This window comes from Zosterops lateralis, assembly GCF_965231275.1.
Source record: "Zosterops lateralis genome assembly, chromosome: 1".
NCBI classification, from domain to species: Eukaryota; Metazoa; Chordata; class Aves; order Passeriformes; family Zosteropidae; genus Zosterops; species Zosterops lateralis.
This window is the reverse complement of record NC_139762.1, coordinates 139,605,582-139,627,745: the sequence shown is the minus strand read 5'-3', so window position 1 is coordinate 139,627,745 and position 22,164 is coordinate 139,605,582. Positions and strand designations below refer to the sequence as shown.

The 22,164-nt window shown below is 42.7% G+C and overlaps 1 protein-coding gene across 3 annotated transcripts in view; it reads right to left on the bottom strand.

Annotated features, from left to right (window-relative positions):
* Positions 1–22,164, bottom strand: part of ST3GAL1 (ST3 beta-galactoside alpha-2,3-sialyltransferase 1) — a 97,097-nt gene that overhangs the window by 33,483 nt on the left and 41,450 nt on the right. The window contains exon 1 of one of the 3 annotated variants that reach the window (XM_083869907.1): positions 1,264–1,283. The exons of the other annotated variants lie outside the window; for them this stretch is intronic. The gene's annotated coding sequence lies outside the window, so the exon portion shown is untranslated. Of the gene's footprint in view, positions 1–1,263; positions 1,284–22,164 lie in introns of those variants that run through there. 3 annotated transcript variants of the gene reach the window in all.

Here is a 22,164-nt window from a genome sequence, read left to right as displayed (position 1 = left end):
TCCACCATATCCTCCTCCCTTGCATTCCAGGAGTTCACTCCTGCAAAGGCTGGAGAAACCACATAGTTAATGCTCAGGATTAATTGTACTGTCCTCCATGGGCTACACTCTGTACTCATGACTTCAGGCCAAGTGGGAAATTTTGCTTTGAATGGGACTGCAAATGACATGAAAGACTCTCTGGCTCCAAAATCTCCTTCATTAAGTTCAACAACAGTAACCCAGGATATCAATACAGGCAAGAGGATGAAAAGATTGAGAGCACATCTGAGGAGAAGGACCTCTCCTATGAAGAACAGGCTGAGAGAGTTGGGTTTGTTCAGCCAAGAAAAGAGAAGGCTCTTGGGGAAACCTCAGAGCAATTTCCCAGTCCTTAAAGTGGGCTTAAGAAGGGTAGGAAGAGACCCTTTAGCAGAGCCTGTAGTGACAAGATAAGGCAAAATGATTTTGTACTAAAAGATGGTAGATTTATACTAGATACAGGGTAGAACTTTTTATAGTGAGTGTGGTCAAACACTGGAACAACTTTCCCAGAAAGGTGATAGATGCCCAGCCCTAAAAGTGTTGGAGACCAGGTTGGATGGGACTCTGAACAAAATGATCTAGTTGAAGATGTCCCTGCCCATGGCAGAGGGGCCCTGTTGGACTAGATGATCTGTAAGGGTCCTTTCCAACTCAAACTTCAATTCTATGATTCTAAAAATACTTATGATCCATTCTATTATCCCAATAAAATTTCCTCCTATTTGATAAATTTCATGTCCCCTTCCACCATCTCTTCACACAGCACCTCACTTCCAGCCTTGAGAGAGGTGTGAAACTGGGTGTGGGGTGAAGGGGAAGGGTGGGGAGAGCCCAGCTCCCTCCACCTGTGGCACCAGCTCTGCAAGGATGACATTCACCTGGGTATCACTTATCATTCAGAAACACAGGAATGTCTGGGACCGTGGAGATAATCTCAGGATCAATTTATTTCCACTGGGAACTATAATGTGAATAAGTGACTGTTCATATAATGGCCTTTTGTTACTGCAGCCAGGCTTGGTATCAGGCCAGGTTCAGTGAAGAAAAGCACACTGGTAATGCACCACAGGCTTGCCAGTGGGAGCTTGGTCTTAAGTTTTCCAGGTCATTAGAGTGCCAAGGGAGCACTCAGCCTCATCTTCATACCAGGAAACAACCATGAGATAAACTGGGAGAGGCCAGGGAAAAGGCCTGAATTTGTTGATGAATTCAAACTTAGTGTGCAGCTCCACTGCTGACCTGTTTATGGTCCATTCCTCTGGCTCAATCCTCAGTTCAAACATTTTCAGGACAAAACAGGAGCACTGGAATGACAGAACTGTCCAGCCAAGTCGTGAACAGCAGCATTTACAGCCAAGAAGAGGCTGGAGTCTGCCAGGTCAGCCAGGGATGCAATGAAAAACAACAGTGGAAAAATAAGCTGCATGTCAGAATGACTTCCACATCCCCTGTCTTGCTAGAAAGTGATTTTGGAGGAGCCCTACCTCTTTTGCACACACTCCATTAATCAGAAAATGGCACCTCTGCACCTCCCTGGTAGTACTTCATTTTCTTTTATATTTTCCAAATCCCCTTTCCCACAGACACACTGATGTTTTAAATAGCAAATATATTTTAACAAATTCTTTTAAAAATTCTCTTTTCCTTCCTTATTCTGTACTTTACAGTGCTGGACAGACACATAGGTTTAACCTACTGGATGAGAACTTTTCTGTGGTGGGCCAACACTAACCATGGATTGGGATGGGATTTTTTTGGACTGGATTCCAAAGCTGGGACAATGCAAAGAGTAACTCTGTGGTGAAAATCCTAAACTAAAATTCACTCACTCACTAAAATTTATTCACTCAATCTCTGCGAATTGCTCAACTTCAAAGACTTCTTTAAAAAACATCTAAGCAGACAACTGGACACATAAAAATTGCTGTTTGATTCCTGTTGACAAACTTTGATAGCAAATTCCACAGTGGACAGACTGCTCTTGTACTTCCACATCCTTCCCATGCCATTACGTGATTTGTAGGCTGTGATCAAAGCTCTGCTACCCTTTGCTTGGAAAAGAAGAGCTATCAAAGGGATTTCCAGGACACCTTGTGTGTGTTTGCACCTAGGAGAATTTTTAAATGACTCATGATAGGACAAGTCTACAATTGGAGCTGGTAAAGAGTCTCTCAAGCACAATTTATTTTTATTTCTGTCTTGTTTCCAATCAGCTTGTTAAAATTAAATCTATTTTTCACCTCGACTTGCTGTATTAAGAAATTTTCAAGAAGAAGAATCTTTGACATTTCACATGAAGAAATCTAATTTTCATTTTGCAAAAGTTTTTTCTAGAAAACGTGTAACTTTTAGTAATTAAAAGATACAAAAACATTTTGAAATTCAAAATAAAACAAAAACATCACCACCACCCTCCAAATACAAAGCACTTCTTTTACTCCTTATAAGAGAAAGGAAAAAAAATCACCTCTTCTTTTCAGTTTTAGCTTCACGTTAGGATGACTATGGATTGTTTTTAAAGTCATGCTTATTCACCAAAGACAGTAAGAAAGCTAATTTCATGGAATTCAAGCACACAGTGACTAATTAACAATAGCAGCAGCAGTAGTACAAACAGATGCAAACTAAAACTACTGAAAGGTGAATCCTGTAGCTACATTCATTTTAACTTTATAGGATTACAGGTGAGGATGTAAGATTATTTCAGGTTGAATATTCTGAACTAAAGATGTGTAGTGGGTTCAGCCTGTCTGGATGCCAGGTGCCCATGCTGGACATGGGGACAGCTTCTGGCAGCCAACCCCAATCCCACTACCAAAACCTGGACCCAATACAAAATGCAACCCAACCACAGGTGTTTTGCTCCACCATCTGTGAATATCCAGCTCAAAAATATTCACCCACCTATTCCTTGGTTAAAGCTGTAGGGAAATGCATATGGCTATAAATGCAGTTGTTGGTGACTTCAAAGAATGTTGTGAGGAACATTAATTTCTGATATAAAGGAAGTGATTGAAGTGATTAATGCACTGCAGGGGATCTCATGGCATTACAATTCTGAATACCAAGAAAGATTAGATGGTGATGATGATAATATTGATGATACTGTCAATAATCGCAAAACTCTAGGAAAATCCAGGAAAAATGTTTCTGTGCCCATGTGAGCACCTCTGACTGTCTTTGCTGGGATTCCTGGCCTGAAGCAATAGCAAGCAATTGCTGGCACTGTGGGGCTGTTAACTGGAGCTCAGCTGATGGGATCCTCGTTAAACCAACAGCGTTTCTCTCACAATCGATGGCTTCATCTGACACAGCACTGCATTAAACATTTATTCACCAGGCAGACTGAGCTCACTCTGGGGAAGATTTAATGACACCACAGGGATTTTCTCATTCATTAACCTGGGATTTACATTTAGTCTTTATGGTGCTACAAAGGTGTCAAACTACCCACAATTAAATTCAGAGGTGTTTTAGCATCTGTGCATAGTCTGGACTTGGCATCCACTGCAAACCTTGCAAAAACAAAATAATACTTCCAAGGTTTTCATCTACTGTGCACACTATGATAATTTTGGCAGCCACAGAAAGTTTGTAAGACTTCTATAAATTCTATGCAATAAAATGTATTAGAGATATAAGTAACACATTTGATAGTTAATATACTGTGTGACGAGCCAGAATTGCAAAGCCATTAGGCAACCATTTTAATTGATTGATCATTTATGTCCCTAATATGTGTACTTGACCTATTTGGATCCAACTGCACTGTGTGCTTCTGCTACCAGCCCAGACATCACCCAGCCTCCATGTGTGAGGTTCTCATTCCAGCTTTTGCCTCACATTCACAACAGAGGTGACAGTCAAGAGAGAAATGAATGATTCAGGCTGCCTTTTACCCAGAGTACTGCTAGATCTCAGGTTGTCTCTGGTACCTGACGGATACAAGCTGCCCAGAGCAGGGCACATGAATATGGCCCTCCAGCACACCACTGGTGGAAGCTTTGCTCTGAACTATGTGGGAGCCTGTCTACAGAAAAAAAACACGGTTTCAGTGAAGAAGAAACATTGTCTACTTGTCTGGACTTTTAAAAGTGTTTTTAGAGAAACAAAGATTAGCATACATCAAAGTGGCACACAAAAAGCTTCCCATAATCCTGAATATGAAAATATGTCAAGAGCTGCATGTAAAATGGATTTGCATACATCAGAGCTGCACATACAGCACTCAGCTGAGCATCCTGAACTGCATTAAAAATGGTAATACTGAGGTTCTGGATGCTGATAATTGAATGCTGGAGAAACACACACAGAGAGACATGCACACAACTATGGCATCTTTTCCACTTGCCTTACTTAGATGGCTAAAACATAAACAAGGAGTCTGCTAAGGTAGCCAGCAATCCTTGAATATTTAAGGGCTTCCTCATTCAAAGAGAAATTCAAAGTATCACTTAGCCACACAGAAATAATTAGCAGAAGAAGATTCGATTAATTTAGTACTTAAATTTTCAATTCTAAAATGGTATAATTGATTTTGTGAAAGGAGAAATTTTAACACAAGAAAGTGGTGACCAATTCCACTTACTGCCATATCCTTTCCCCACTGAAATCATGCCTCCATTTTCACTGGGACAGGGAAGCTTTTCTTTGGGATTGCAAGGTTTTGTGCATATGATTATTGCAACAGATGTGGGATCCTGCTCTCAACTGTGATGAAAAATTTCATGGTAACTTTTAAAATGGAGTTTATGAAAATGTCACTACTTCCCTAGAAATAAAGTTCCTGGCAAGTTTTAATGGGCACACTGTTAAAAACTAACAGTCCCCAGTGACCACAGGCAGCAGAGCCCCGGGGTTTTGGGTTTTCTCTTAAATGAGCCACCAATTTGTGTCCAAAAGTTTGCTTTAAAAGTGGCAGCTACAAGATTTTTATTTCTGTTTTGCCTTTATTAAGGAAAGGAAAAAGAAACTTTTAATTAAAATCTCTCTAAGATTTGCAAGGAAACGTATACCAAGAAACTCTGGGAAATGCACTGTTCTGCTTGGCTTGGTTTTAAACAGAATAATATGAGTTTTTAATATTTTTAAACTACGATTCTCTTGTTCAAAAACAAAAAGTGAATGCTTAAAAATAATGACTGCATCCAAAGAGAAGTCATTACAAACAGAACCCAGACATTCTCAGAGGAGAACTGACCTATGACTTCTTATGAGGAGACACATCAGCTAAAGGGCACATTGTTTTTAACTTCCTCTAAAATGAAATGTGGTTTCCCAGCCCTAGAAGTGTTGTCACACTCTGCTATGGGGGATGATCCAGTACTTGGTAATTGCTGTTGCTGGGGAGTTTCCATCCTTAGGAAAAGAGAATGGATTCCAGGGGTTCCTGTCCCTCAGGACTGGATTGCTGGATCTTTGTTTGAAAGATGAAGTTTCCAAGTTTCCAGTTCCCAGCATCACTGCTGCCAAGACGTTTCCAAACTTGCAGCTGATGGAAATTGTTCTCATTTTGCAGGAAATAGTTCTCATTTTGCAGCCTCCTGTATTTCTTGCTTCTGAATTTCATTGCCCCTGCTCTGGTTTGTGTGCATGGCAGACTTGGTGCATCTCTCATTTCCTTAGCAAGGAAAGCACGAGAGACGCACGACAGTGATGTTTGCAGTGACAGCACACAGTGTGGGGAGGCAAAGTCATCTCTCTTGAGTTTTACAAATATCTGCAGTCATTTCTGTCCAGCCAGAATGGCAGCCAAGGACAAGGCTGCTCACCCCTCAGAGCCACTCGGAGAGGGGCAGCTCCCGGCTGACACCCGAAACTGAGACGGTTTGGCTTCAATCCTGGACGTTTGTTCATAGGCTCGTGGGAGGCTCAGCTGGGTGAGGTGCTGAGAGGTTTCCTCCCATGCAAAGGCAGTACCAGCCAGCCACACATAACTAATAGATGACTTTTTAACTCTTTCCCCCACAAACAACCAGTACAGGAAGTTCTCTTTCCTCTCAAGTGAGTTGCTATCAGTACCAGATCATAAGACAGCAGCAAAAAATGTGCTTCCCCAAACTCTTAAGTCTTAAAGCCCAGCCTTCAGATGAAACACTGTGCTGTGATCCTCTCAGTCCTCAATAAAAACCAAACTCTTTGGGATCACCTCAGAGCATCCCTCTGCAGAGCCTACAAGCTGAAGCTGCACCCTGGCTTGCACAGCAGTGCAGGGGACAAGAATCATAGAATCACCCAGGTTGGAAAAGACCTCTGAGATCACAGAGTCCAACAGTTAACCCAGCACTGTCAAGCCATCATTAAACCACATCCATATGTTGTTTTAACATTTTCAGGGATGGTGATTTCCTTACTCCTCTGAGAAGCCTGTTCCAATGCTTGACAGCCTTTGTGGTGAAGAAATTTTTCTTAATATCCAATCCAAACACACAGGGCATTTAAACATGCCCTGGCATGGTGTGAGGCTGTTCCTTCTCATTCTATCTCTTGCTACTTGGGCAAAGAGACTGACCCCCATCAGGTTATTCCTTTCAGGGAGTTGTAGAGAAAGTCTCCCCTCAGCCTCCTTTTCTCCTGACTAAATGGACCCAGAAAGAAAATGTTCCCCTGATTTTAGATACAGGCAGCCTGGGAAATAAGCTCAGCCTTATCACAGGACATGACTCTGTGCTGGGAAGGACAGGGAAAGTCCTGGGATGCCATTGTCCAGGCAGTCATGGGGGGAAGAGCAGGTAGAGTGGGCAGACTGCACACAGACACCTGTACAGAGCCCACAGAGACAGCAGGGGCCACACTGCACTTCAGGGACACTGATTTTTCTCTCATGCACCTACCAAAATGGTTAAAGTGTGTTTCCATAACTTCCTTTCCTTTATCCTCACCTTTTTACTCCAAGGTAATGGAAGAACCGGGGGCAGGTACATAGAAAGAGGATTTGCCTGGATTAGCAGGAGCTGGCAGGGTCTGGGAGCAGGTTTACTGACCTGCTGACAGGGCTTACTGTTGGAATTTACCCTTATATGGGTCATGCTGCTGCGTGCAGGGAGGGCAGGAAGCACACAGGGATCTCCAAAGTTCTGCTGGTCTGAACCAAACAAACCTCCCACTGAGATAAAACCCCTCTTCTATAGCAAAGGATGTAAAATGAGACATTGCCCCTCTTCCTCATAGCTTTTATTAGAATCATGGAGTGGTTTGGGTTTGAAAGGATCTTTAAAGGCCATCTAGTCCAATTCCACTGCAATGAGCAGGGATATCTTCAACAAGATCAGCTTCCTCAGAGCCCCATCAAAACTGACCTTCAATGTTTCCAGAGATGGGGCATCTACAGCCTCTCGCAACAACCTGTGCCAGTGTTTTACCACCCTCCTCATAAAAATTTTTTCCTTATATCTAGTCTGAATGTAAACACTTTTAGTTTAAAACCATTACCCCTTGCCCCATTCCCACAAGCCCTTGGATGCTTTTGGTGCCTTCTCCAACTCGAAAAAGTAGGGCTGGGTCTGCAATAGCATCCATAGGGTGAAACATGATTTACAGCTCAACTTGTTCAACACAAGCACAATAAAATCAGGGCACATCTGGTGGCCAGGCTCTCTAGCACTGTCACAGCAGACAGAGCAAATGAAGAAGTTTTTGCATCCCCATCAGTGCTATTGGGCAAGAATAAAGCTCCTTTTTGTCCAGATCCCTGTCAGCAACACCCCCCCCCTGCGCAGGTGAGGTTCCTGTGGGGGATACCTGCCCCAAGCCCAGACAATACAGCTCTGTGAGAGCACATGTTCTCCTGTCCCCAGGCTATTCTAGTCCTGGTGTGCAAAGCCTTTGGCTTGGCAGGTGTTGCACGTTACTTCAACTTGGCCAGACATCTCTGAATGAGTGTAGAAATACCAAGCTAATTAAGAAATGAAAATAGAGCTGTCTTCCTGATGAGCGAGCAAAGAAAATAAAAACCCTAACAGTGCTAGGCAGAAAAAAAGAAAAGAAGCCAGACTTTAAGTGACAAAATTCAGGTGGCATTTGTGGCTGTGCAATGACAAACAAGCCAAAGCACTCACTGCTTCCATCTGTGGTACTCCACAAGGGATGTTTGGGGTATGAGTTTCCAGAGATGCTGAGAATTCACTCCTCACTGTTTTCCACAACTTCAGCCACTCAGTGCCCCCAGGAAGACAGAGCAGAATCCTCCAGGATTGGTTTGCTGTTCCTCAGATTAAATCACACAGTTCACCCTCATTTTCAACAACATCCATCTTTACCCTGCCAGCATCTCTGGCCACATTCATGCACAGACATCACACCCCTCCCAGCTGACACAGGGCTTCCTTATTGTTTTTGAAGCTCTTTAGGAAGGTGTCACAGAGATGGACTGATCACCTCTGGTTTCATTTCCTGACCCACTGAGGTTCACTTGCTGCAGGAGGAGAAGCCCTTGGAGAGAAAGGCAGCACAAAACAAATAGGTTATTCAACCCCCATGACAACTGTTGATGGCAAGTCCTTTTTTTTTGGCAATCCCTCCAAATACCACCATACACCAGACATGCTGTTGCCAGCTGTGCTTTGCAGATGTGGAAGGGGTGAGTGAGCCTGCAGACATCTGTCTTATTCTCACCATTACAGAGCTTGAGGTAGAAATGTCACTTCCATCCCTGGCTCCCAACTCTGCTCCTAATCCACTTCTTCCCTTTCCCACAGCTGCTCAGCATTTTCATGGTAAATCATTAGGAATGGGAAGCTGGTGCAGCAGCATACACATTATTTTGCCCTCTGCAGCCCCTTCACACTTCCCACCTGCAGCTTTTTCAGGGCTGTGTTTCAGCCTCGGAACACTTGTTAGGCAGCCATCCCTGCCAGGGGTAAAAATTAGTTTAAGATGGAGTTGGCTGCTGTTCCCATCACTCTTTGCCAAGTCTGATACCTCCCTCAGCAGATTTCCTGGCATAGTTGGACTGACAGAGAAGCACAAGATGTGCAAAGGCTACTGGTAAGGGCCATTTAGTTTACAAATGCATGGGTAGATATCTCAGCACTAAGCAGGTAATGGGAGATTCAAACCACAAAAATAAGTTTCAAGGCTTCTTTGGTCCAATTCACATCTTTGTGCATGTGATTGTGGCAAGGGGAGATGAGTCCCACATACAATCATTGTTTGGGAAGTGCTGCACCCCATGGGCACTGCTGGCAGTGCAAACCTGCAGGCACAGCAGTCACTCCTCAATCACAGCAGGAGTCTGGGGATCCACCCCAGCCCCTGGGTGTCCCCATCCCCAGCTGCACTGGGACATTGAGCCCCCTTGCCACTTCCCAAGGCTCTCATTTTGGACTGGTTACAGTGGCTCCTGCTGTAGATCTTTCCCATTCCCACACGCCTTCACTGACACCAGCAGAGCTGCTAATTTGAATTACTGCCCCCTGCCCCCCACACAATAATCTCCATATATACAAACTCCAGATTTAAGAGGTTGCATGATGCTTTTTATAACTTTACCACCAACTCAGTTTTTAAGAGCCTTTTCTTTTCACTGTTGTGGATAAGATTAGCCTCCTCAATTTGATTGTGCTGCTATGGCAGTAATAAGAAAAAAAGTAATTTCTTTTTCTTAAAAAAGAAAAAAAATCAATAATTGGCATTCCTGTTAAGGTCTCTGACATTAATTATAAATAAATGTTAGCCCTACTAAAATAAGAAAGTGAATTTATGGCAGCAGGCTGCATGCTGCTGCTGAAGCCTGTGTGGCTGCTGCGATACAGATGCAAAATATAAAGTCTTGAGGACTGCAGTTTGTATTTTATTGCCTCGGAAAATAAATGTGTAAATAGCAATAAAATGCACAATTATTTAGCACAAAGCCAAAAGGCTCTGCAGCATTTACAGGCTGATGGATGGCTTGCCTGCCTGCTCTAATTTTCCATAAAACAAGGAAGACAAGGATGGAGGAAAATAAACAATGGCTTCTGTCACTGTGATTAGCTGCGAGGCGCCAGGTGAGAGCAGCCGGTGCCTGGAGAGGGTAACACTGAGCTGCTTCAGCTGCCTTCTGCTGCAGGAATTGAGCCCAGATTGCAGAGCTGCTGGGCAGGGAGGCAGGGTGACTGTTCCCAGGCTCGGGATGTGCCCCATATCCCTGATGCCTGGGGCAGAAGAATGGAGCAGCCACCTGGGGTGGGGTGAGGGCTTAGTGCCTGCGGTGGGAGGAGGGGGTTTTAGGCAGCTCTGCCACAGATTGGTTTCTGGACAGCCTTGATAATCTTAGAGGTCTTTTCCGGCCTTAATGCCTCTGTGATTCCATGAAAATCTTGCTGGTGCAGAAGTCGGTGGTCAGCTGTCAGGGCTGTCAGCCATGACATGATGAGGCAGGGAGAGCCTTAAAAAAAACTGGGGGGAAAAAAAATGGAAGTTCTCCAGTGTCATCTGTTAAAAAGCAAGGAGTGGGGAGCAGCATTTGAAACTCTTTATGGGGATAAAGAAAGCTGCAGACAGAGAGCTGCCAGCTAGTTCCCTGGCTGTGATTCTGTGACCCAGGGCAATGCCTGCAAAGGAGCCACAAGGCTCCATGCTGGGCCCTGGCAGCAGGAGCTGCTTTGCCTGGCACCAGTCACCACAGTTATCTGCTGCCTCCACCTGCTTCTAGAAGACACCATGCTATTGTCACCTCCCTTATTCAAGAGCATTTCTGAGTGTGACACGGGTACATATTATCAACTCGTTCCTTATTTGTTTTCTTCTAGCTATAGATCTCCATCTAGGCATACAAGCCCAAATTTCACATACTGCTTTTCTCTGGGTCAGAGAAGCCACATGCAGCTATTCATATCTGCACAACCCCTTTTAGGCCACATTGAAGACATCAGTCTGGGTGCTTAGTGTGATATTAACAGCAGGTTGCTTATCCAGAGAGGTAATGTAAGCAACCTTGTGATGATGGAGGTGTTTAACCTCTTGGGTCACTCCCTACGAGCAGCCAGGATAAGAGCCAGGATGTGCAGTTCCAGCCCACCTCTGAGACAGACACCTCAGTCTCACATTTTCAATGCACGCTTGTAATTTTGGAGTTAAATTCTTCCCCTGAGTGATCACAGTGCAGACTCACTCCTGCCACTGGAAATGTAGGGAGTCTCATTGTGCTGGGTTGACCCTGGCAGGATATCTGGTGCCCACCAAAGCCACTTTGACACTCCCCTCCTAAGCTGGACAGAGGAGAAAAATAAAATGAAAAACTTATGGGCTGAGATAAGGACAGGAAGAGATCACTCACCAGTTACTATCATAGCCAAAACAGACTCAACTTGGGAATCAGAACAGGATAATGGGAAATAAAACTATATCTAAAAATATCTTCCCCCCATTCCTCCCTTATTCTGAGGCTCAACTTCACTCCTGATTTCTCTGTCTACTACCCCACCAGCAGTGCAGGGAGAACTGGAATGTGGGCTGTGGTCAGTTCACTACACGCTGTCTCTGCTGCTCCTTCCTCCCCAGGGAGCCAAACCTCCATAGACTTCTCCAGTGCCTACAGAGAGACAGTGAGAATAACACAGAGTGCAGGGGAAGGAGATACATCAGCTGACAACAGAGATTTTTTTCACTGCTGGACTTGTCAGTGTATTTTGAGCCTGCTCCGACTTCACACAAAGCCAGCTGAATCTTTCAAATTATTTCCACCAGCTGTTTTATCCAAAATCCCCTTTTAAAAACTATTGAGGATGAATTTTAGTATTGCTTCTATTTATAACAGTGCACGTTACAGGCAGGACAGCTCCTATATTCAACAGAATCAGGACAACCCCCCCAAAACAACAGAATAGAGACAAGTGCTGTCTATCCACATCAAGTCCATTCACTTCAAAGAGAACTCCAGAAGCAGGTCCTGCAAGAAGGGTATTATTCCTGCCAGAGGGAGTGTCCTATGAAAGACTCTTGATGTAACTTGTCAGACCTAGTTCAGATCACAAAGCCAACAGAAAAGTTTTAAGTAATGTATTCAACACATGGAACATCTTTCATCAATTACCAAGCTGCAGTGTGGAATCAAAAGAATGCTAAAGAATGAGTTCTGCCTTTCCTCAAACACTTCTCTTTGTAAGAATAAAAAAATAATCAGTAATCATCAGTATGGCTGTCTACTTGGATTTGAAAGCAGATAATGAATAGTACGTCCATTTTTCACTTATTAATATAACTAAGCTTGTTGCATAATACCTGCTTATTTTTGGAAAGCAGCCCTTTCTACCTGTCCTAACAGCACATTACTGAGTTGGCAAGAAACAAAAGCTTTTGACAGAATAAAAGATGTTTTTTTTTTTTAATTTGAACTCACTTGCCAAGTATTTTGTCTTCAAAGTCTGGGTCACCCATTACATGAGTTTTTGAAGGAGAAAGTCCCCTTGACCAGCTTTGCCATAGCTTCTACTTCACTTGGCTATGTGTGACACCTGCAGTTTATTTATCTCATTATATATTATTATATCTTTATATCATTTTATATAAATGATTACAAAGAAAATTTTGGCAGAGAAGAGTTCTCTGCCAGATCACACACTCAAGAGTGCTGAGAAGACACACCTCCTCCCACCTATCTTTGCTCAAGACAAAACCTTTTGCTCCAAACCCAGGGTTCAACACACAGAAAATGGTCCATGATGGCTTTCATCCCATACCTGTGATGTTTGTGCTCCATGGGGCTAAAGGACTGACCCTGGACCCTGCAAAGGATGAAAACCCCAGGCTAGGATTGAGCCTTAGGAGATCTCATCCCTGCCCCACTAACAGATCTGCAACAGCTGAGGACCTCCTACAATGTTCTGATGGCTTCTCTGCACTGCTCTGTGCTGGCTCTCAATAACTGGATAGACTGGAGCTATAGCCTGGATAGTCAGTCCTACTGTGGCTGTCACCTAGTGTTTATATTCCTTAGTTCAAGTCTCATAAAAAGCCCAGCTGTTGGTCTTGGAAAGATAAATCAGCATTTCAGTATTTACTCTTGCTTCCATGAGGTGCTATCAATCACATCCAATTTATATTTTATAGTGCTTCTCTTTTCCTTTACTTTATCAGGGTACAGAACACAGTGCTGGGGGACAGAAAAATTCAGCCTGTATCTGAATGGAAGCAATTACCAGGTTTGAGAGTCCAGGGTGTTGTACTGGATCTGTATCTGTATCTCTGATTGGAGTTCTCAGGGGTTTATGAAGACATATAAGGGGTGCCTTAGCCCTCTTGTGCTCATAAAGCTGATAGAAAGGAGAAGACCAAAGGCATTAACCTTTCTGACTCTGCTTATTTTAATTTCATCCCAACAAGGGACAGTCAACACTGCACGAATTCAGCAAAATAACAAGTAAGTTGGCACTTTAAATGGCTCCTAATGTCCCTCCACATCCGTGCAATGTGCTGTCATCACCACGAGCCAGGCACCAGATGCCTTTATTTTTAATTGCACTGAAGAGATGCTGGTCTCAGAGAAGGCTCTGCCCAAAGGCAAGACTGATCACAGCCCCTCCCCAGGCAAGTGCTGTTCTGAGATGTCATTTTCCCTTGCACTGAAAAATGCTCCTAGTTCAAAAATTCATGGCATGGGTTCAAATGTCTCCTAGAAGCTCTTTCAACCACAGCCACAAATATGGTTTCGCTCTTCAAATGCTGCATTGGCAGCAAAATCAAAGTTTTGCCACTGCTCGGCCATTCTAGTTTGGAAACAAATTTTTAGCCAAGATTTCTCCAGTCAACCAAATTCCCACTAGCCATCAATCACAGCAGCCTGCTCAGATGAAGGTGATACTCTGATTTTGTCTACAGCAAAGTACCCCCTTGATTTTGGTGCTCTTGTGGTTTTTCCTCAAAGGTAAATTTCTTCACATGGATCATCACAGAGAACCTCTCTGTCTTCCAGCTTGCTATTGAACCATCCAGGAGGCAGCATTTAAATGCAAGAAGGTAAAACAACAGTATTGACTGTCCTTTGTCTGGGTTTATTTAATTCTCTAAAGCAAACAGTTTGTGTGAATTGCATTCCTGGTAATAAAATCGTCTTGCACATTTGCTTATAGAGGGTCACCAGGGAGAGCAAATGCACCTGTACTCAGCAATAAATGTTTGAATCTGTATTGCACAGCAATTACTCAAAATGAGAGAGACTATTGGATCCAAGACTGCTGCCCTTTAGGACTCAGCCTGTCAAGTTGCATAGCTCTGTGCTTTTTATCCAAGTGGATTTCATCTCCACAAACTTATTACTGGGTGATTTTCCAGCCTTTCAGCCCAAGCTGCACCAAACTTGAAAAAGATTTGACTACCAGACAGCCTTTTCTTTGCTATAAGGGGTATTGCTTTTTTATTATTATCATTTTTTATCAATATTCCATAGCATATGAAAGGAGCAAAATTTAAAATGCATGGGTGGTTTATTCTGAGAGGACACAGGAAGGCAGAGATTTCAACTGAATCACACCTAAAATTGCTTCAACTCTGGCTTTAAAAATGTCATAGTTTTAGTCATCAAGAGGAAGTTATGATGCTGGCATATATTTATTTTCTCTTTTTTTTTTTTTGTACTGACTTCAGAAATTTATCAGGAACGTGGTATTTTTCTGTCTTCTTAAATTAAACAAGGAGTCATTAAGATATTTTACAAATACATTCTGTAGATATTTCCTTGACATTTATTACTTAACTAGACTTGCACTTGATGAACTTTTACATATTGCTCAGCAAAGAGAAATGTAGCAAAATTCCACAGAGCTTTAAGTGCTTGCAGAGATGTGAACCAACTTCTCCTTAAAGTAAGATTTAATCAATGCAGTGCCACCCCAACCCTGACCAAATGATCAGTCACCATGGCTTGGAGTAATATCTTGGGATGTCTGGGCTTACACACAATTATAGATCACTTAATCATCAAATTTAATCAAGATAATAATTAGGCACTGCATCCTGTTTAATGTACAAGGATGTGAGCCTTCCAGCTCCTGCTGCCAGATCAGAACCCAACACAGAAACAGAGGTACAAAATCAGCAAACTCAACAAATTATATTCATAATTATAGAAGAAATGTTAAACTCAGCTTGCCAAATATTTAAGAAATTCAGTTTCTTTGTGCCAGTCAAAAACCCAAGCCTACATGATTCTTTCAACAACCTATTTCTTCAGAAGACCAACTTATTATTTTGGATTTGACCATGCTGGAGAGATAAAGCTCAGGGTCCTGGCACAGTAGGTGTTCAATTGGTGCTTAGTAAGCACCTTGTGCTCAGATAAACCCTGCTCTACAGAAGGGATGAGGGTGGGGGCAGGGGGAAGGAAAAGCTCGATTAAGTGACTTTTTGAAGGTCAAAAAGCAAAATATAAATCTGTCAGTCATCTCAGCCACTGTACTACACTGCCTCTTGCATTAGCTTTGTAGGTCCAAGAAAACAGTTACAAGGCTCTACAGTTAATACATTTTTTGAAGCACCCCATATTTACTGTAAGCTAAGCAAAGTCACTTTCTATTAAGAAGATTTTTTCCCCTATTTTCCTCCAACTTCAAAGTGCCTTGTGAGTCTCCTTGTTAGAGCCTGGTGACATCCACACGTCCCTGAGCTGAAGAGCTGCAGCAGCAATGCATCCAGAAACATTAAAAATCCCAGAAACATGAAGGCTTGCAAGAAATATTGGAGGGACATAGAAAATTGACTAGATGACCCAGTAGGTGACATTTATTTCTAAATTCTACAAACCCTCTGTGTTTAAAAATAGGATGAAAACTTTTGGTGTTTTTTTGTTTTTTGTTTTTTTTTTTTTTTTTTTGTTCCTTTTAAACCAGTGGGGATATTGGCTAACATTTTATATTCAAAAAGTGAGCAACTTTTAACAAGGGCCAGCAGGAAACCAACTCCAGAGAGTGATGGGGAAGTAAAATCCTTTCTTTATATACGTGATACTTAAAAAAAGTAAAAGTAGAACTGAAGGATGGTTACATTTTAATCTTCAGAGCTGCTGTTAGTTGCAATAAATCCCTTTTGTAAAATTGGTGTCTTGAGCTGCAAATTCTTATCAAGAGTGTTATTATCAGCCATTGTGGGACTGTGAACAAGAATTCTCACTGTATTTTAATGGCTGCGGGCCATATCCATCAAAAAGGGGACTCTAGCAGACATACAGTTATCATTGTTCAAGTTTTAATGGATATATGGCATTCCCATTCATTATTCAAGTGACATTCAGATGCAGTTTCAGTCAAAGCTGCCTCTTCATAAATGTTATTAGCTACAAATGGGCCTTTAATAAAATATTACACTGTGCAAAAATGAAGCATTGTACTGATAATCAAAGGAAAATGAATGGAAGGAATTAAAATCCACAGCAATATAGTCTGAACTCCTTAGTCAGTCAAAAACCTCTTTGATTTTAATGGGCAGTTTCTCAGAACCAGCACAGGAATGCAGGATCAGGCCCACAGGGCACACACAGGACACAAAAAACACCTTCTCCAAACTCTTATGGCTTCCATGCAGACTGCTACCTGATTATTTGAGTCAGAACAGGTCTATCTGTGGTCAGCCTGACCACAGCTCCACAATACTGCCTGCAAATCCAATATACATGGTTCTCTGGACAACTTTACTTTTATTATCCACCTGCTTGGACCACACACCTTGGAAAACTCTCAGTCAATGCCATTAAGACTCTGCTTTTCTGGTGGGTGCTCATATATTTTTTTATTAACGTGTGCGTTAAGTTAGGCACTCAGAACTGAAACATCCTAAACCTAATCAGGCTGTACACACTGGCCTCAGACTCAAGCCAGGCAGCACCAATTTATTTACTCTAAATTAACCAGTTCCTGCTAAAGCTGGTCAGCTCAGATAGAACTCTGGACTCTGCACTGGGAAAGAGTCTGAGAGACAACAAGAGGATGCCTGAGTACAAACTGGTGCATCAAACCCCTTCTGGTCAGTAGCCCTCTTCCCACACTGGCACCTAAACTCTACAGAGACTTTGTTTTAAAAGGAAAAAAACCAAAGTAGTAGCAGTGGTAATGTTCCCAGAGGTACCTGGTGTGATGTCCCTGCATGATGCACCTTGATTGATGAGCATTTGCCCTATACCTCATGGCTGCATACAACAGGCACCCAAAAATCACTCATTTCTCTCTGCCTGTGCTTCCTTAGAGTTCCCACACTGTAAGTGTTGTGCCCAACACACATGGACGAGACGGGCTTTCAAAGAAAGTCAGTATTGTTGAGAAGAAGACTGAAGGACATCCTCCCTTCCCACCACTGAGGGCTCTGCTCAGGCTTTCACCTGAAGGATTAAAAATCTGTGACCTGAAAGAAGACAGCCAGCACTGCTTGTTATTTTTTTGGAGAGGAGGAAGAACTTGGGAGGTATTTTTGGGTGAAGTTTCAAGTTTGAAGGATCTGGAGTGCAGAACAGGCATTCCCCTTGTAGCCTGAGTAAGGCCTTCAAACAGCTGTGACTTCATGCACGTGTGGAGGATCTGGCCTTGATGTACAATACATGAATGACCTTAATGCCTCAAGGAAAAAGACCAAAACAATCTCCTAACATCAGCCAATTTAACAGCTTTAGGGGAAGGACCATCAACATCAAGAAAGACGAGCCCAGGGAGAGATATTCAAGGACAGAGCACAGATTTTTTTTTTATTGGAGTAAATCTATTAATCCAATTGTTTTTGATATATACTCATCCCAAAGAAGCACGCTAGATTTTCTATACATCAATAATGATTTTTTTTTTTGCTACACTTTGGGTAAACCTTTCAGATATCCACCATTTGATCCTGAAGGTTCAATTTCATTAAGAAGTTTCAATGGGAAGTTGTTATCCCTCCAGCCTGGGTGTGATCTGTCACTGCTGTTGTTTTAAAAGGTGACCACAAAAAGTAATCTCACCCAGGCTGCAAAAATCACCATTCTAATCTTGAAACTCTTTCTGTTATGCAGGGTTATTTCCATGGAGCCAGAGGGAAGAAGCACCATCTTCACTGCTGCTCCTCACTTAGACTTAAAACACTTTCCAAATCATACATCTATAAGCAAGGTAATTTCTCAGTGCCTTTGCTAGATTTAAAAATGAAAATTAAAGCATTATTAGGGGGTAAGGGTCAGGCATATACCTAGCCAACTATTTGGCAATGACTCCACCTGGAACAGAGATTCCAAAATAAATTTTTTAATGAGAAGGATGGCAAAAAGCCAAGCAGAAGTTGCAGAGGACACTTCATTAAAGAAATTGATAAGCCCAAGTCAGGTCAATCTGTTTAAGTAACTCAATGGCTTCAGTCAGATTGGAATAGATCTGTTTAATTTGCCTTCAGAAAAGCAGCAGCACAGTGGGAGTAGAGGAGGAGACCTCGCAGGGAGCCATAAATGTTCTGTAAAAGTTGGTAATTTTGCAGAAAGTTGCATCTGTGGTTTACTCACTTGGAAAAGAGACATCTCGCACAAAATGATCTGAAGGAGTTGTAGGCAGGAGGGCAGCCACACTCAGCACAGTGGGACTGTGGGACAGATAGGACTGTGGGACCTCCCCTGCTCAGCCACAGCCCGCACAGGGCACAGGGGACCCACCAAAAGAGCCAAACACAAAACACTGAATTTAAAGCATGAGCCAGAGCCTGGCTTATTTTTACACCTTTGCAGCACTGAGAGAGTTTCAGCAGGAAAGCGGAGCTGATTTTCTGCTGGAACAAAGAGCTCAAAATATGGTTCTCATTTTGAAACTCAAGCTCAGGGGCCCCGAAAAGGGAAAACGAATTCTTGCAGTTCACAAGGACTGTGCTGTGAACCAAGCAGCACAGTCTGGTCTCTGTCAGGATGTCTGCTCTGCTTCTGCTCATGTGCTGACTGGAGAGTTATCACTCACTTCAGGATTTCTATGATGCTGAGAGCAGCACAGCCACCAGCGTGCCATGCAGCCCAACAGCATCTCACTAATGAATGTTGCTTCCAGGGCACTGCACCAGCTGTAATTAGCAAACTGCTGCTAAGCTCAGGCACCTCATTTGCAGGTACCTGGGTGACCTCACTGGTGCGACTTTGGGGCTCATTTCATCACTGAGCAGAAGAATAATGTCTTTAAGTAATTGCAGGGTTTGATAATAGGTAAATAAGAACCTTGCCTCAAAAAAAAAAAGAAGTAAAATAAACCTAGCGCTGCTTTTATTGGGCAGATCTCAGCAGCAATACCACGGGAGGTTTTGTCATGCTTGGGCTTAATCTGCCTTTTAGAGTTGATGTATAAGAAATTATTATAATGATTAAGAGGCAAACACAGTGCAAATGGAGTCCCTGTCACCCAGTCTGCAAGCAAGCATCAAACTTTATAATGTATGACTGCACACAGTAATGAATAAGTACATTTCTCAGAGGCTTTTGTTCCTTGCAGCTGTATTCTGAGGGGTTTGGTGCAGCCTCAAATATCAAATACCCTTCAGTAGGCCCTTAGGAGCCATGAGGTTTTGAATTCTTTGAATGGACCCTCTGGTCTCAGCACTGGGAATAACACCTCAATGCTTACCCTGCTAATAGGAAAGTTAGAAAAAAAAATTAAAACATGAAGAGAGAGATTCCCACATTGCTACCTGACCTGAAAAGGAGGTATTTTAGTGAAACACCATTAAGATGACCATGACAACATCATTAATCTTATCAACATAGTAATAATACACAAGACTAAAACCTGCAGCATCTAAGTGAAACCCATTTATCTGGAACTGAGCAGATGATATTTTAGCCTGGAAAAAGGTATTACATCCCAATTGAAGGTTCTCCTGATTTTTCAAAAGGGGACATATGTTAGGCACATACTTCACCAGGGATGAGAGGGATCCTAGGAATTTTATGCTGTACCAACATCACCTGCACTGCTCACGACAATCAGAATGTTTGGGGTGGGAGGACACTTAAAGATCATCCAGTTCCAGCCCTCAGCTGTGAGCAGGGACACTTTTCACTAGACCAGGTTGTTCTAAGCCTCATCCAACCTAGCCTTGAAGGCACAACCAGGACCCCCTGGCAGCCCACCATACACACAAATGGTTCCCCTTTGGGAGGAAAGGAGCTACATAGGCTAGAGAGATGAAGATTTTAGCCAGGATTTTGGATGGATGATTACTACAGACCATTAAGCTGCTCTCCTCTGGCTGGATTTATTGTTGACTCAAAAAAGAAACACGACAGGGGCTGGGTACCTGCCAGGGCTGTGCAAGGCAGCTGAGCCAAATTTATTTTGAAAAAGAAAAAGCCAGTGTAAAATCAGAAGGAAGCCACAGACATCTGTTTTCTCTTGCACCTGCAAAACCGAAGCTAACTTCCTTCTCAACAGGAAATCTGCAAGTACAGAAGCCAGAAGCTTCTGAAAAATCCCCCCCATCCTTGCCACCACGAATACTGTCAGTGGATGTTTAAAAGGCCCATCTCCATCACACACTTCACTTCCCAAATTCGAGCAGCTTTTGATTCACCTTCTTCTAGCAACTTGCAGTTCCTTTCCTAGGGGCTATGACTGACAAAGCAACGAGAAGGGGAAAAAAAGCAAACCTGACAAATAAATGCCCAGGTCCCCAAGGCAGCCAGCTCCGAGCAGGTGGACACCGCGTGAATCGCCAGCGTCTCAGGAGTGCCGAGAGATGGATGATCTGGATCTGCACAGAGCTTAGGTTTGTCAAATGACTTTTGCAGGCTTCGTGCCAGAACAAAGCAGAATGAAACGGAGATAATCCGCTGAAAGAATGCCCCATTACTGCAGGGGAATAGCCAGATGCTTCCTGTGCATGATATTTCAGGGTAGCATAAGATATAGATCAGGACAGAGGTTCAGCAAGGTCAGCAGCAGCAGGTCAGAGGGGGAAAACTTAAAAAAAAAATTAGAATACAACAAAGCAAAAGCAGAACTACAGGGCAAATGCTTTGTGCTGGGAAGTTGTGACTCCCTGAGGCCTGGCACTGAGAAAGGGCAGCCAGAGCACCAGGGAGGCACCTCGGAGCAAAGTTGAATGTGGGTGGATGGTAATTGGAAGGTTTCTGCAAAGTCAAGTGTTCATAAAAGGCTCCACAAAAACCTTGCAAATAAAGGAAGCATCATTGCAAAACAGGCTTAATATTCCCCAACTTAAAATGCAACTTTTGATTTAAAAGCTTCCAGAGTTACAAATAAATAAAACAAGCAACATGCTAAAATGGCACGCAATAGAGGTTTCTTTGCTTGTTTTTTCTGTAAGCATCTGAAAGTCTAAGGATCATCCATAACAGTCATGCCAAACCTCAAAAGAACTGCCCACAACTTAGTTTTGTTTCTTGTTAACACACTTCCTTAAGTACTCAAAATTAGGTAATTAAGAAAACAGTGCCTCTAGCAGACATCTGGGTTTTCTGTGGTCAGATTTTCCAGCTATTTAGCAACATCTCTGCTTGTCTTCAAGTATTTTGGTGTCTCAGGGGATTTCAGATTACATCATAACTAGGGCCTATAACTGCCCAGCTAGTGACAAATAATCAGAATATTATGAGCTGAACACACAGAGAGACAGAGAGTAGAGTGTTGAGAGCCAGAGGTGTGATGCAGAATTACAGTACAAAATCTTCTCAAAATGAATCATGTTTTCACATCCCTCAGCTGCATTTGCAAAGCATTGCTCCTTTTACTTGTCTGTGATTGACCAGTATTTTTTGCTTTATTCTTCTACATATTAGCTGATAACAGAGAACAGAAATGATGTTTCCTTACTAAACAAATTTCACTTCTGCAACCCTTCATCCCTTCCTAAGAAAAGCCAACTAAAAGCACTTTTTCAATGACAATGAACATGTGTAAGAGCAATGGGCTATCAAATTAAAGACAAATGTGTTACAATATCAACACTGACTTGCATACACAGCAGAGCTGTCCTGCTGAAAAAGGAGCTAATGAATCCTCTGCTACAAATCATCAGAAAAGTACACTTGAGCAGTGTGAACAAAGGGAAATTGCCACTGAAATCACAATTGTTCAGATGGTTGTACAGGAGAAATTTCATCCTCAGGTTATCACCAGCAGCTGGTGCTCCAAAGGACCACCAGAACATTTTAAAAGGCTCTTTCAGGCAGGAAGAGTAATTTCCTCCTCAACCCTATGGAGGCAGCAATACAGCCCAAAC